Source organism: Euprymna scolopes, chromosome 41 (assembly GCF_053919585.1).
Source record: "Euprymna scolopes isolate OS-2025 chromosome 41, ASM5391958v1, whole genome shotgun sequence".
NCBI classification, from domain to species: Eukaryota; Metazoa; Mollusca; class Cephalopoda; order Sepiida; family Sepiolidae; genus Euprymna; species Euprymna scolopes.
In genome coordinates this window covers 33,572,265-33,578,264 of record NC_136522.1, presented here as the reverse complement: position 1 = coordinate 33,578,264, position 6,000 = coordinate 33,572,265, and the positions used below count along the sequence as shown (strand labels likewise).

Genomic DNA, 6,000 nt, shown 5'->3' with positions numbered 1-6,000 from the left:
AGCCTGCAAATTGGGGCCTCACCACTGGATATAGTTTAAGGTCATATCCAGGACCAAGAGAGAGTAGGAGATGATACAGACATCAACGCACATGTGTGTGCATGAGACGTCGTGAGAAAGAGGAAGTAAGAAAAGTAAGCAGAGTAGAGGGCTTTGCAGGGATTGCTGGGATAGAAAAGCAGCAGCTATACAATATATTGAAGAAAAACAAAAGGGGAAAAAACACATAAAATCAAAGGAATTTGGAGTTCTTCCCTATTTTTTGTCTCTCTACAACATATCTCTCTTATATTGACAAACATCTCTACAACATATCTCTCTTATATTGACAAACATCTCTACAACATATCTCTCTTATATTGACAAACATCTCTACAACATATCTCTTATATTGACAAACTGATACTTTTGTTAATTTCGTTATATAACTGATATGTCATCGCTTGCTCAGCAAACAATGTTAGATTGTTTTGTCTACATATATTCTTTTATTTCAGTTTTTTCTCTTTATATTTGCTAAATTTCATTTCTTTCTAGAAATAAAATTTTATTAATTTTTCATCTGCCTTCGTCCTGTTTTATTGTGTTCTGCTGTCACATTTATCCAATAATCGACGTCTTGAGAATCGGATCTCCCATTCCCTTTGTGTTGATGCCATTTCGCCATGAACCTTGGGAATTTTTTTCAATTTGTTTAGTCATCGTTTTTTTACCATTCCCAACAGAATCTATATGTAGCATAACAAATTGTTACAAAATTTTATGTTGAGACTTAAAATGATAAAAAACTTGAATTTCTTCGGATATATTTCAACAGCCTTCGTTGAAGAGTATAGTGTTCTATTAAACATCTAATTGTTTAAATAATCTAACTTTGCTCATTTTATTATAAAAAAAAAAAAAAAAGTTGAAAAGATATTTTTCACTCAGTAATGAGCTTTGGAAAATTGTCAAAAAAAGAAGCACAATCATCAAAATGCAAGCGTTTTATTATTTCTAGTTGTCACTTTGAAAAATCACTCGCAAATGCGACTTTTTCACTCGCAATATAAAACTCTGTAAAATGAGGGAACCATTTTTCAGAAAAGAGAAAAATATAAAATAAAAAAGACAGAAGAAAATTTTTGCAAAAGTTTATTTCTATCAGGATTTTAAAAAGAAAAAGTAGGTTGGGATGAAAAAAAAAAAATATATAATCATGAATATTACAATGAATGGACAGCAGCATAGGGCTATAGATGGGGAATACTTTACACTTTATTCTTATAAAGTAATAAAAAAATTATAGAATTTGAAGGAGGGAGAAATCAAATGGATAGGTTGCTTGAAGTGCTATTCCAACCAATGAAGGCAATTTGAAAAAAAAAAAAGTGGGGCAAAAAGGGACTGAGCAGCTGTTGATTTATCTAACCAGAGGACGAACCATTTTGACACACCATAATAATTAGGATGAAGAGAAGGAAACAGTAGGTACCTATTTCACATACCTCTGGTTTCTTAAGTGGAAATACTTATTTGAATAACTGGTTTCAATCATTCACTGAATCCTGGCTGAGTGAGCTAACTTGCTGCACATGCTGGTCATGACGTTATGTGGGAATAGTGATGGTGGTATTAGATAATCTGGATGTCAGTGTCATGACCATCAGCTTCAGGCATTGGGTGTTCAGGTTGTTGGTATTGTTGCTGTTAGATAGTGATGTGATGTAGCCAGGGTAAAATGAGTGACAATGTTGCTGCTTCACTGCAAGAGAAAGCAAAATAAGATGACTGATAGGGGTGTGACATGATAAAAATGGAAAGGCATTGTAAAGAAAAATTTTTAATGGAAGGAAACAAAAAAAAAATTATATATATTTAATTGGGAATGGGAAAAGAAACAAAAAGGGGGTGGAAAGACTACACACACCTTCATTGTACACCACACATCTTGGCTTATTAAATTTATTTTTGATGGGAGGAAAAAATCTTTAAGAAAAAATAAATATTGAATACAAATATATAATCTTTTTTTTTTTTCTTTGTAAAAAACGCAAATTAATTTATACTAAACAAAAATCTTTATTTTAATACTTAAAAATATTCAATTGATAGTAAGCACTGATTTAGAAAATATTTATGCCAATAAAATAGTTGAAGAAAAAACAAAAATATAGGCTAGTTCAAATCATGTGAGATGGATTGCTATTTGAGTCAGAGTTGGAAAAATAATTTTGTTATTTGTTTTTTTTTTTTTAAATATACATCCAATAAAAAGAACCCCGGTTTTGACCTGGGTACCTTAAATAGACATCTAAATGTATAAAACATTCTGTAAGATGTTTTATTTTATCATATTAAGTAGAACGACTATCATATAAATAATTAGTTGCACAAAAGTTTGCTGCCAATAGAATATTTTCATAATGAAGCAAAAAATGTGGTTTCATGGAATATGAATTTTTTCTGATAAAAAAGATGGCAATAACTGAGAAAAAAAAAATTATCCTAGTCAGATAAAGTATTTCCTGGACGGAAATAATTAAAAATAAATGTCTAAACATGAACCAACAATTAAGAAAAGGAAATGGTTAGGTAGAATCAAATAACAATTTGTTATTTACAAATAACAGCAAAATAAATTTTATTTATTAGAAGTAGAAACCCTATTCATTCTTATGTTTGTGTGTTTTTTTTTTGTTTTTTAAATGTAAGGTACATACATCTGTTTTATCATTTATGACAACTACTGTTCTGTGTATGTAAATAATAAAAATAGCATTTTCAATCAATTTGAATATTTAATCTTGATCAGTAGTTTATTTTTGATTAGTCATAAATGAAATCTGTTTTTGCTATCACACTTAGATGATCTGCTGTTGCCACTCATGAATGAAAAAAAAAATTTAATCAGAGATTAAAATTCCGAATTCATTTGGTAGTAAAAACAATTTACAAACCGAGAGAGAATTATCTTATATGATCATGTAATAATACAAATTGTACGTTTAAATATCTTTGCATATAGATACCTTAGCCTGTAATACTACGGGGGGTAATTTGATATATTAAATACAATAACATCATCAACAGGTTTTGTAAACAAATAAACTAATAAAAGTTGCAACTAATTTGGAAAGCAAAGGAAAAATAATAAATAATAAAGAGCAATATGTATTATATAAGTGTGCATATATGCACACAAAAGTTAGCGATTATACAACTACCCAAGAAAATTACCCTTCCATTTAACTATTTCCATTGGACTTTCTTTTCTCATCCCTTTCAGTTTTCTATAAAGATTTGTTTTGTTTCTTTTTTTACAATCTTTATTTTCTGAAAATATTTTTGATTTTTTTTTTTTTTTTTTTAATTCAGCATCATTTTTGTTAATGTTTAGCCATCATTTACAACAATCAAGAAAATTTTTTTTAAATACCTCACTTTATCATATGTATATAGTATAGCAATATACTTATGGAGCTATGCCAAAACGTTTGTTTCATTAACCAGGGGAACTCATTGAGTTAATTTCTCTAAGCTCTACTCACATAGTGAGTATTGTTGAATCAATGAATATATATATATTATTATTATTATTATTATTTACTATAATTAGTAGCGTACACCTACTGTGAAAAAACTATGCTTAGTCAATGTTTGCACTAATATATCATGTTTTTTTGTTGTCTTAAAAAAAAAAAAAAAAAAAAAAAATTTGTTTCAATGTTTACATTAATATTCATACAAAATATATCAATTGGTAAGGTACATCATGCAATATATAAGTAAAATTATCTAATATAATCCTTAAAAAAAATAAAATAAAATAAAAACGTTTTGGCCATTTCAGTATTTATATACTAAACACTAACCCATCACCATTACAAACAGTTTTGATTTCATTCAAAAACTGTCACAAATTTTTCTTACCTTGCATAACTTAAAATAGTATCTTTATTTCCATAGCATTCTTATATTATCATTATATAGAATTATTATTATTATTATATAGAATTATTATTATTATATAGAATTATTATTATTATTATTATTATTATTATATAGAATTATTATTATTATTTAGAATTATTATTATTATTATTATTATTATATAGAATTATTATTATTATTTAGAATTATTATTATTATTATTATTATTTAGAATTATTATTATTATTATTATTATATAGAAGCAAAAATATTTAGGTTTAATTTACAAATGTGGTTGTCATGTGTACAGATATACATAAATTAGATGACTATGCTGATAGGAGAGCCACATTTTTTGAATGCTCACAAAGCAATTAGAGTGGTTGAATCAATATAGAGCAGGAAATGGAGAGAGAAGTATATAGATGATTAAGAGAGATAGTTACATGTTTAGTTAATTATAAATTATGTTGAATTAGAATAATTAAAACAAAATTGCTTTCAAACATAACTCAATCCCAGAACTAAAATATATTTCAGCATATAGTTTGAGTTATTAAAGTATATAGAAAAAGTGTTTGGAGAAACTAATGTTGATCAATTCACATTTAATATAAAAATAAATACTAAGGCAGGTAAATTCAATACAAATTTTGGTACTTGTACAAGACGTTAAAAAATGAAAGTATCGAGAGAAAAAAAAAAAATGTTATATTGTATGTATCCGTTATGGAATGAAGTTCTCCGGAAGAAAAAAAATTCACTTCATATCATCAAATAGTTTTTTTTTTGTTTTGTTTTTTTACAACAAAAACACAATTTGTTATGATACCAAGCAAAAGGTTTGATTTTTAGGAAGAAAAGCTAGTATTAAAGATGGGGAGGGAGTGTCTGCACTTTAAACTGAGTTATCTCCTCGTGGCGTGTTCAAAAAAATTCAAAGATGGCTACCTTCAATGCTCTGTCATAAAAACGTGTATCCACTATAAAAAAAAAAAAAAAAAAAAAACTACTTGATCAAATTAAGTGAAATTATTTTTCAGAGATCTTCAGTCCAAAACGGATTCCATACAATATAACCTTTTTTTTTTCGATATTTTCATTTTTTAATGTCTTCATTAAACTGTACAAGTACCAAATTTCAATGAAATATTGCTATATCTCTCTGTATATTCATCAAAAACTGCAACCCCAAAAATCCAGCCCTTCTTCACTGTCGTAGTATTAGAGTTATTAAACTACAGTTGAACATCAGGATCCACAAGGACATATGTAATGAACATTTGTGTTTTTAACTAAACTTTTCCCAACTTCATATGCAATCATTTATTACTCTAGAGGTTGGGGTCAGTAAAAATTTCATAGCCTTTCAGCTACAACAAACAGCTGTGACGAATTAAGACTTCATGCAGATCAGATAATTCTGAGACACGATTTTTGATGGCTGTGTGTGAATCAACAACAATCAGCAGCAACCAACTTCAAATATTAATAATTTATTAATCATTTACTACATTATAAGATTAAGTTTGGAATATTTTTTTCATTCCCAATTTGCTAAAAGGGAAATAATAATTGTACACGAGTTTGACTGGATTTATTTAAGCAGGTATTCACTTTGAAAAATTATTCATTTTGTCTCAGATAAAATCTAAATTATATAGCTCCTTCCACCGACATTTTGTCTTTACGACTCAGTGTGGCTAAACACTGCAAGTTTAAAAATGGTTTATATGCAGTTTTTTACTGTAGGGTACATACAGATTTCCAATGTCCATTTTCAAAGCCTTCTCCAGACAAAATTCGAGTTTTCAAAACAAAATTTGATATAAAAACAATGATAAACCAAAAAAGTGACAACAGAAAAAGTCACTTTGATTTATCTTTGTATGTTATGAAGTAGTTTTAAATGCCAGTTATTTACAGAAAGCTTTCTATAGTAATGTGTGAGAAAACTACAAAATTATATACATTTAGTCATTCAGTTGCAGTTCATGTTTTCATTCCCTGACCCACTTTTTAATTTCACTTCAGCTACTTTAGTAGTGTATATGGATAGCATAGTTTTGTGCAAAAGGGACTTAACTC

The 6,000-nt window shown here is 27.8% G+C and overlaps 1 protein-coding gene across 1 annotated transcript in view; it reads right to left on the bottom strand.

Moving 5' to 3' along the window:
* Window positions 1-1,117: 1,117 nt before the first annotated feature.
* The window catches only part of LOC145266464 (uncharacterized), a 58,590-nt gene continuing 53,707 nt past the window's right edge, over window positions 1,118-6,000 (bottom strand). Inside the window, exon 11 of the mRNA XM_080122147.1 lies at window positions 1,118-1,744. The gene's annotated coding sequence lies outside the window, so the exon portion shown is untranslated. The remainder of the gene's footprint in view (window positions 1,745-6,000) is intronic.